Here is a 10371-nt window from a genome sequence, read left to right on the forward strand (position 1 = left end):
TAGACAGTCCTCCCAACAACTGCCTAGGAGCGGAAGTTTTTCCTGCCGCGGCTTTTTCTCGCAGGTCCCAATACGATGACCTGGCTCCCCACAGTAGAGACAGAGGTTCATCCGGAGACGATATTCCCGACGTGGCTTCGGGGTCATGGTTCCCAGCTCCATGGGTTCTGTGGAGGGAGGGGTTAAGGTCGGAACCACCGAGGATGTAGACATACGGACAGGGCTGGTCTGAGTCGAGCGTCTGGCCCTCAAGCGTCGGTCAGCCTGGATGGCCAGAGACATGGCTTGCTCCAAAGTTCTAGGCTCCGGGTGTGCCACCAAGAGGTCCTTGAGGCCCTCCGACAGACCGGCCAAAAACAGATCCTTCAAGGCCGCGTCATTCCACCCAGACTCTGTGCAGTGTTGACGAAATTGTGAACAATAGTCCTCAGCTACCTTCAGCCCCTGTCGCAAGGCCAGGAGTTTAGAAACTGCGAAGGCAGCACGGTCAGGTTCGTCATATAGCTGGCCCAAAGCAGAAAAAAAGGCGTCTAGTGACTGTCGGGTGGGGGAGTCAGCTGGTAAGGAGAAGGCCCAATTTTGGGGTTCTCCCCTCAGGCGAGTTATCACGAAACCCACCTTCTGGTATTCTGTGCCAGAGGTGTGGGGTCGGAGGTAAAAATAAAGCTTGCAGCCGTCTCTGAACACAAAAAACTGACTTCTCTCCCCGGAAAAGAAGTCAGGAGGTGTTGCCCGGGGTTCAGAAACCGTACCAGGAGTGGCAGGGAGCTGCATCATATTAGAAGCCCCTCGCTGCTCCTGATGCTGCAGGCGAGCAGTCAGGTCCTGGGCCAGGTCCGTCAGAACCTGTACCTGGTTGGCTAAGGCCGCCACAGCCTCCATAGCGGGGTTCAAGGTTGCTGGTCGGATGTAGGGATCCGACTTCCGTTCGGCCAGTGTTACTGTCAGGACTCGGGGTCCGGGAAACTGGGGATCCCTGAAAATACCCGCAACCCCTGTCCCTTCCTACTTGCCCCCCAGGGCGACAACTGGGCGACGGTCCCTACACTCACTAAGGAAGGGGGACACGGGGACTAACGAACAGACAGACACTGGAACAAACAACAGCAAGGAGAGTCAGACAATCCGGGTCAGCAACGAGAGGGTACGCAGTACAAGAGGGTCAGGCAAAGGCAACGTTAGGTCAAAAGGCAGAGAGTCAGTAACAGGAGTCAGGAGTCAGGAGTCAGAAATACGCAGTACGCTGGTGTAGCAGGAAATCCAAAACTAACACTGGCACTGGTCTGCAGACACCAGCAGGTTTAAATGCTGTCAGAGCTCCCGCCCCAGCAGCTGATTGGGGCGGGGAGCCTGACAGCAGCTGAGTGCACCCAGCAGCTCTGGGGAACCCGCACCCAGCCCTGCAGGAGGCAGGACAGGAGACACACGTTTGGTTGCCAAGATAGCTAGGACGCGACGCGGGGCAACACCCACCGCGTCCCTGGCAACCCGGCGGTGAGGCGACGAGGACCGCGGCCCCCCGGCGCCGCACCGCAGCCGCACGTGTGACAGGACCGGCGGTGCGGGCACGACGGACCTGCGAACCGCCAGTCCTTACATGCATGCTGTGAGAGGGGAGAATGTTGAGATGTCCAGTTGTTTAGAGCATACCGAATGCCTGTGATATCACCAACTCAACAAGAAAATACAGGGATGAAAAGAGTGATGAAAAGAGAGCCTTGCCTAATTACTTTAATATGGTGACAGCCCATCGCTCTCCCATGACATCACCGACAATGGAGCCCGCAGTACAACATTATTGTTGTAATGCAACCGGAAGTGGCGGCTGATTCTACGTGTTCCATTAAAAAATGTAAATGGCTGGATAACTCCTTTAAAAGCAAACCTCACCCAGTCCATTTTTTTCGGCTTCAATAGATAAACTAAGAGGCAGTGCATAAAAGGGGTATTTCTACGCAGTCTGGGAGGCTTTTATGGGTAGAGCAGAGCGAGGTTTGGAACTCAACTGTAAGAAAACAGGAAACGGATGTTTTATTTTCAGCTGTCCTCTTGTTTCACCGTGCAAACATAAAGATCCCATCAGAGTTTTCACATCAGGAAAAGAATTAGATTTGCATTAGCAAATGTTATCTCAGCTTCTAATGACCTCTGTTCCCGTTGAGTGTAAATATCGGCTGACTACCTAGTAAACATTGCCTGCTGATTTAGCGGTATGAATGCCAGCACGTTATCATCTCTTACTGATTATGAATTAAACATTGACTGTTGCCATAGTAAAATTAAAAGCATTCAAAAAGTTAGACGCATTGTAGTTTCTAGTCTCCATTTGGTTATTACCAAGCAATTTAAACAGCAAGGCTCTGTTCACACTATTGGTGGGACTTCCATTCATAACAGAAGCCACAATGCTCTGCCCAATTGGTCATATGATGGACTCCATTGACTTTTAAACATGTTTTTTTATACATGCTGTTTAACAGCGTTTTAGAACTGCGGTTTTAAATGTGTTCAACAGCATTAACGCACCTCATCATTGCAATGGGTGATGAGGTGAGTTAAAAAGTGCTGCACACAAAAGTAGAACATACAACATTCGATTTAGCACACGTTAGAAACACCATGCTAAAGCGCTTATTTGAGAAGCCCCATTGACATCAATGGAGACTCAGTTTTTAGTGCCAGTCAGCATGCAACAAACTCCCCACCATCCACAGTTTTTTCACTGCTAAATCTGTAAACTTGCTAGCGTTCACAGATATCTGCCTACAGCAGTCTGACACGGCCTCCCCTGCTGCACTGTCTTACATTGGCCTGCAGTTCTCCCATACCCCAAGGCCGGAAAACAGGCGAGGCTGAGGAGTAGGTGCTCTTCTATCTCTGCAATGCACCTTTCAGGTCATTCCCCACTCATTTTCCCATTGTTTGAGATACACACCCTACTACTTTTCCATCCACTGTGCATGCAAGTAGCAGTTATCTACCGTGCCCCAGGTCATCCCCATCTGTTTCTGGATCACTTTGCCGCCTGGCTCCCCCACTTGCTATCCTGCGAAATCCCAACCATCAACTTAGGCGACTTTAACATCCCCACCAATGATCCCATCTCTCCATCTGCCTCTCAGCTTCTATCGCTTACTTCCTCCCTTGGTCTTTCACAACTCACAGCATCTCCCACTTACAGAGATGGCAATACTCTTGATCTGGTCTGCCTCCATCTCTGCTCTGGTTCTTGCTTCACTAATTCCCTTCTTCCACTCTCAGACCATAATCTCATCTCTTACTCTGTCAAGCTTACTAGCATCTTCCTAGACCCTCCTACCTATCGCACGTACAGGAACCCTCAGGCCATTCACTCTAAAAATTTTGCTGAGACCCTACAGTCCTCTCTGTCCCCCATCTCTCTCCTCTCCTGCCCCAACCTGGCTGCTGCACATTACAACACCACTCTCAAACATGTCTTGGATGAAGCGGCACCACCTGTGACTCAAGCCATCTGATGGAGACCTCGGCAACCCTGGCTCACGCCTCAAATGCGCTTCATCTGGCGATGGTCTAGGTATGCTGAATGGCTGTGGAGAAAGTTGCAAAAGTCCAAAGATTTTCCCCACTTCAAATTTATGCTCAGAAACTACAACCTAGCCCTCCACCACTCTAAGCAAGTCTATTTCACCTCTGTCATCTCCTCACTATCTCACAAACAAGTCTTTGAAACTTTTCACTCCCTTCTCAGCCCTAAATTGCGGCCCGCGGTAACAGATCTCAGTGCTAAAGAGCTGTCTGCTTACTTCACAAAGACCTGGGGGTACTAGTGGACTGTAGACTTAAATGGAGCCATCAATGCCAGTCAGCTGTTGCAAAAGCAAATAAAGTCTTGGGGTGCATTGAAAGAGGTATAGGGGGAAGGGGCGAGAACATTATCCTCCCACTATATAAGGCACTTGTCAGGCCTCACATGGAATACTGCGTACAGTTCTGGTCACCGGTGCTCAGGAAAGATGTTACAGTGCTGGAGGGGGTTCAAAGAAGGGCGACTAAACTAATACATGGAATGACGGAACTGGGATACCCAGAGAGGCACCAAAACTGGGAATATTCACCCCGGAAAAAAGACGGCTAAGGGGCGACCAAATAACTGTATAAATCCATGAGGGGACAATACAAGGATCTCTGCCAGGATCTGTTTATACCCAGGACTGCGACGGTAACAAGAGGACATCCGCTACGTCTAGAGGAAAGTAGGTTTCATCACCAACACAGAAGGGGGTTCTTTACTGTAAGAGCAGCGAGACTGAAACTTTTTGCTTGAGGACGTAATGATGGCAAAATCGATAGAGGAGTTTAAGAAAGAACTAGACTTCTTTTTAAAGAGCAATGATATTACAGGATATAGACATTAAATAACCTGTGGGGTTGTTGATCCGGGTCTTGGAGTCAGGTAGGAACTTTCAAACGTTAATACAGGGATTATTCTGACTGCCATTATGGAGTCGGGAAGGAATCTTTTTTCCCCCAGAATGGCCAAAATTGGCTTCTGTCTCATTGATGTTTTTTTGCCTTCATCTGGATCAACAATGGAGCTGGAAACAGGCTAAACTAGATGGATATTGTCTTCTTTCAGCCGAACATACTATGTTACTATCACATCTAGCAATAAATAACCTCCCAATCCCAGACTATCCCCGACCCTAGTCTCTTCAGTACTGCATCTAGCTCCTGCTCACACTCTGTACTCAAACCAACAACGGAGGAAGAAGTCTCCAGATTGCTTTCCTCTGCTTGCCCCACCACCTGTGCTAGTGAGTCTCTTCCTTTAGACCTCCTCCGGTCCCTCTCCCAGGTTGTCATCTCCCACCTCACCACTATGTTCAACCTGTCTCTGATCTCTGGCATTTTCCCTTCCTCATTCAAACATGCAATTATATCCCCACTGCTAAAGAAACTGAGGCTTGACTCAACCTATGCTGAGAATTACCAACCCATTTCAAATCTCCCCTTCATCTCCAGTCTAAGCAGTGCAGGGAAAAGACAGACTGGATGCGCCTGAGTCCTGGCAGCTGAGGAGAGGTGAGTATATTTTTATTTTTAACACATTCTAGGGATGATTTTCAGGGTAGGGCTTTTATTTAAATTCCTTCCCCGAAAATCCCTGCAGGGCTTACTGGCAGGCAATTGCTTTCATTGGGACTGCAGAAGTGCCGGTCCCATTGAAAGCAATGGGAGAAAATTGCAATCCTCTGCCACAGCTGTGACAGCTATGACAGCTCTGGCAGGGGATTCTTTACTCCCCGCAGGGATGAAGAAATCCTCTGCCACGGCTGTGACAGCTGTGGCAGGAAATTCCTTACTCCCCTTGGGAAGTCCCCTTGTCACTGAACACTGTGACAGTGCTGGAATATTTAAACGGCAGCGGCAGAGAGCTGAGTGCATATATACATGTGTATATATATATATATATATATATATATATATATATATTTTTTTTTTTTTAGACAAACCACGGATGATTTTCAGGGAAGGGGTTATATTTCAAGCCCTTCCCTGAAAATCACTGCAGGGGTTGCCAGCATCCTATTGCGTTCAATGGGGCCACTGGCAGCAGCCGCAGCCCCATTGAAATCAATGCTGCATGGACCAGCATTCATGTGTGTTTGTCCACGTATGTGGGTGCATGGTTTTGTGCACACCTATGTACGGCACATGCACACGCTCTTGTGAATGCACCCTAACATATTTATATATTGGCAGCCTACTTGGGATTTGTTTCTCTATCCTTCGTATTTACATCTCTTTATCTCCCTCACTGTCAAAGCTGACTCTCGTTCTCCGTTACTCTCTGATTTCCCTCTTTCTTCTCTTGTATCTTTCTTTTTCTCTCTCTCCTGTTTCTTCTGCTCTCTCTGCGCCTTTTCTCTCCTGCCTGGCACTTTCTTTTCTCCTTGTCACTCTTCTTTCTGGTGCTTCACTTTCTTGTCACTCCTCTGCCTCCTGTGACCGTTGTCTGGCTATTTATTGCCTCTGTCACCTGACCAGTTTGTCTGCAGCCAATCACAACCTATTTGTTTGCTAGGCCACCCGCATCATCTGTGTAAAATGACTCAGATTAAACCCTTAGGGCCAGTTATTATATTACTGGTCCTCACAGCTATACAGTGCTATGTAGTGCCTTTTTTCAGGCCACTACAGTTGTATAGCTACAACTGTTTCTTGTGCTTTCAAAAATGTATGCTTTGGGAAAAAGGAGCAGGAAATATACCAGAAGCAGGAGAAGGACAGCAGCATCAGCAGTTCTACCAGCAACAGCACTTAGAGTGCAGAGTGTGCTCCTTGTTGAGACAAGAAAGCATTAGCTCCATATTTCCTTATTGACATATTATGCACTTAGGAGGAAGTAGGAGGAGTAAACATGCAGATGCAGAAGAAGAGAGCAGCAGCAGTTCTACCAACACCAACAGCAGCTTGCGGGAAGAGCGATTCATGGAGACATGAGAGCTGTAGCTCCATATTTCCATATTGAGATATTTTTCATTCGGGAGTATGTAGGAGAAGTAAACATGCTGGAAGCAGGAGCTGCATCTCCACCACCAACAAGTCCCTTGCTTTCTTCACATTTCCTTTTCATTTTTTTTATTTAGTCCTTTTGATGTAGAATACGTCTTACATTTCAAAACTGTGGTGCTGCACTTAAACCATACCCTAAAAAACCTTGATCATGAAAAATTAAATAGCTTGAGAACTATTAATGATAGATACATGAATGATATTGCATTCAATAGATCATTAAACAAAGCATATTTAGATACTGATTGACCTTGCGCTTATGTCATCGACTGATGTAATCCCAGAACAAAGCTGAGTCACGAAAATGTGCACATAAATTTAGTCTAGCTCTGGCTTCCATTGTGCAAGCATGATGTTTGAGGGGTCCTTTGTTTTGTCTTTTCGCACTTTGTAAAATGTTATAAATAAAACGCTAGAAATAAAATCTCAATATTTATTCCTTTTTTACATGTTGACCTTGTAAGTGAGGAAATTTCGTAACATTAAAAAAATGTCCAAATATATGTAAAATAAACACCAGAAGAATTCTAGAAAACCTCAACAGGAGGAAAGATTGAGAGATGGGGAATCCAAGAAGACCCGGATGCCTGATGATGAGCATCAATGGGCTCGCTTGGAGCGCCTCAAAGTTGAGACATCGCACCGCCAAGGTGAACAAGTGCCCAATACGAATGTGCCAAGTACTTCCACTGCTCAGTATTTCTGATGACATAAACGTTTCATTATCGAGTGATAGGAGATCCATAATGAGCCACAACCATCAACATCGACAGCGAGTGCACCAAATGTGATATATGTGTAGTATAACCAGGAGAGATGGATTATATTTAACTAATTCCAAAGAAAGCTTTAATTTCTATTAGCTGCAGGCAGTAAAGCACCAAGATCAGAGACTAGTACACAATATCATAGACCGCCAACGATCACTGAATGTGTACAAAATGTCATATTCAGAAACAACGATAATATTAACAGTGATAATTCGATGGAACAACAAAACAGATTCTGTATTCTTTCAATCTGATTACTTGGCAATAAGAGATATGTGGATGAACCTAGATCACATGTGTCAAACACAAGGCCCGCTGGCTCGTGTTATGTGGCCCACGGTGTGCCAACGCCGCTCACCACTGAATCGATTACCAGCTGGGGTGCCGCAGCTCCCCGCTGGTAATCGCGCTGTTACCGCTGATCCCGGCGCACACTGACGTCAGTGTGCAGCCAGGATCCTCCTCCCCTGAGTCTCCTACTCATCAGTTCTGCAGGAGAGGACTCAGGGAGGAAGCGTGCCGGGCTACACACTGACGTCAGTGTGTACCCGGGAATCAGCGCAAGCAGAGGGGGAGCGGCGCTGACAGGAAGGAAGAGGGGGCTGCTTATTACCGAGGGGTGGGGGGCTGCTTATTACTGGGGGGGCTGCTTATTACTGAGGGGGGGGGGGCTGCTTATTACTGGGTGGAGGGGCTGCTTATTACTGGGGAGGGGGTATTATCGGGTGGGGGTCTGCTTATTACTGGGGGGGGCTGCTTATTACAGAGGGGGGCTGCTTGTTACTGTGGGGAGCTGCTTATTACTGGGGAGGGGGTATTATTGGGTGGGCTGATTATTACTGGGGGGGCTGCTTATTACTGGGGGGGTGCTTATTACTGGGGGGGTGCTTATTACTGTGGGGGAGGTGCTTATTACTGAGGGGGGCTGCTTATTATTATTACTGAGGGGGCTTATTATTATTACTGAGGGGGGGGCTCATTTTTGGGCAGTGGGCTTATAATTATATTGGGATGTGTAGTACGTAACAATGTAGGTCATGCTGTGTGAAAATATACATCATGTGAATGAACTCACTGACATCAATGGCTTCTACTGACTGCATATTATGTACGCAAATACGCTTCTGTGAACAAGCCCTTACTGTACTGTCTTAGGCCCCCTGCACACGGGCGGAAATTCCACGGCGGGATTTCCCGCGGAATTTCCGCCCGTGGAAGCTGCCATAGGATTGCGTTAGAAAACACAATCCTATGCAGACGGCTGCGATTTGTCCGCGCGAAATCTTGCATGGAAAACAAATCGCGGCATGCTCTATTACTGTGCGGGGCAGCCGGCACATCACAGAGTCGGAGCCGCGGGAGCAGGTGAGCGCCACACTGGTTCCTGCAGGGGCTCGGGTTCTGCTGTGAGAATTCTCACAGCGGGATCCGACCCGGCCGTCTGCAGGCGGCCTTACAATCGGCCCATTGAAGGTCACAATAAGCCTGATATGGCCCCTCGGTGAGTTTGACACCCCTGCTCTAGATGAACTTGTACATACAGAAGGATTCCAATGGATGACACAAGTGAGTCTGGTTGCATTAAATCCGATTCACACACCAGACGCAGTGTTAATAGATCTAGACGAGCAGGCAGTGTTGCAGTCCAACTGACAAATCACAGACCAGTGGTTTGTCTGTTGGAAATGCTTTGTAATTAAGTAATTGAAGGTTTTCCGAAAAATAATGTGTAAGTACACACCCAGTTTCCCTGAAAATAAAACATACCCTGAACAGAAGACATAGCAGGATTTACCAGAATTTTGGAGGATGCAAAATGATTTTTCAGGCTTTTTGAGGATGCTTGAAATATAAGCCCTACTCCAAAATTAAGCCCTGCTAACAGTTAATTTTAAAAGTCAATTTAAATAGTGTCCAGGCAGCTATACATGTAAAAAAGGTAAACCTTTTTGAACAAAAATTTATATAAGACACTGTCTTATTTTTGGGGAAACACGGTACTTTGTCATTTAATTTCTAAATATTGTAGAACAAAATGTTAGAATAGTAGATAAGTACTTGTAATGTAAGATATGATGGTACTTATGGAATGTTGCCACTAAATTCGTTGTAATGAACATTTGATGCGTGAAATAAAATTATTTTAATTTTGTTGTACAAAATCATTTCTTATTCCCCCTGTGGCCGCACGGAGGTATTCTATACCTACAAACCAGCATTTGTGTCTCGACTTTTTTTCTAGTTTATTTTTTTGTGTAGTTTTATGTAACTTTTAAGCTAACATTGTAGTTTTCAGAAAACCACTGCTAGCTGCGTAAGACCTGCAAATAATTTGTAGTAGCGGGATTCGTGATTGAACAACGTCTGAGACCGCTGACATGCACTGTGTGTATTTTCTGTTTTCCTGTTTGGTAGATACAAGATGGAGGACACATTTGGTGACAGCAGCAAGCTGCCCTGGCTGCTAATTGACCACAATTTTCTATTCAATTTACCTGCAATTTTTGACAGAAAATTGTTTCAGACTTACTGGATTCAATTTTGCGAAAATCGGGATGAATCAAGACAAGCAACATTAGATTGCTATTCGTTAGTGTCCGTACATAATAATATAATTGTCCTAGAGATCATTTGTTATTTATTACTCATAAATATACCATGTTTCCCAGAAAATAAGACACTGTCTTATATTATCTTTTGCCCCCAAAAAGGCACAGTGTCTTATATTCAGGAAGGGGGTCTTATACTCACCATGTCCGCGGCATCCTGATGCCTCCCGATCGTGTCCAGCAGTTGCGCGGCATCCTCCTCGTCTCACAGCTGCCTTCTGCTGGTGACGGGGCTTTGAATACCTATTTTCGGGGAAACGCGCTATATCTAATATATATATATTTTTTTTGCTATTTGTTAGATCCAATATATAGTAAGATAATGGCAATGAGAAATATTTGTTGTTTTACACTTATGTCTGTGGTTTAGAACTTTTTATGTGGGAAAGGTGTCCAATAGAGATGAGCGAGCATACTTGTCCGAGCTTGATGCT

Source organism: Eleutherodactylus coqui, chromosome 6 (assembly GCF_035609145.1).
Source record: "Eleutherodactylus coqui strain aEleCoq1 chromosome 6, aEleCoq1.hap1, whole genome shotgun sequence".
Taxonomy (NCBI): domain Eukaryota; kingdom Metazoa; phylum Chordata; class Amphibia; order Anura; family Eleutherodactylidae; genus Eleutherodactylus; species Eleutherodactylus coqui.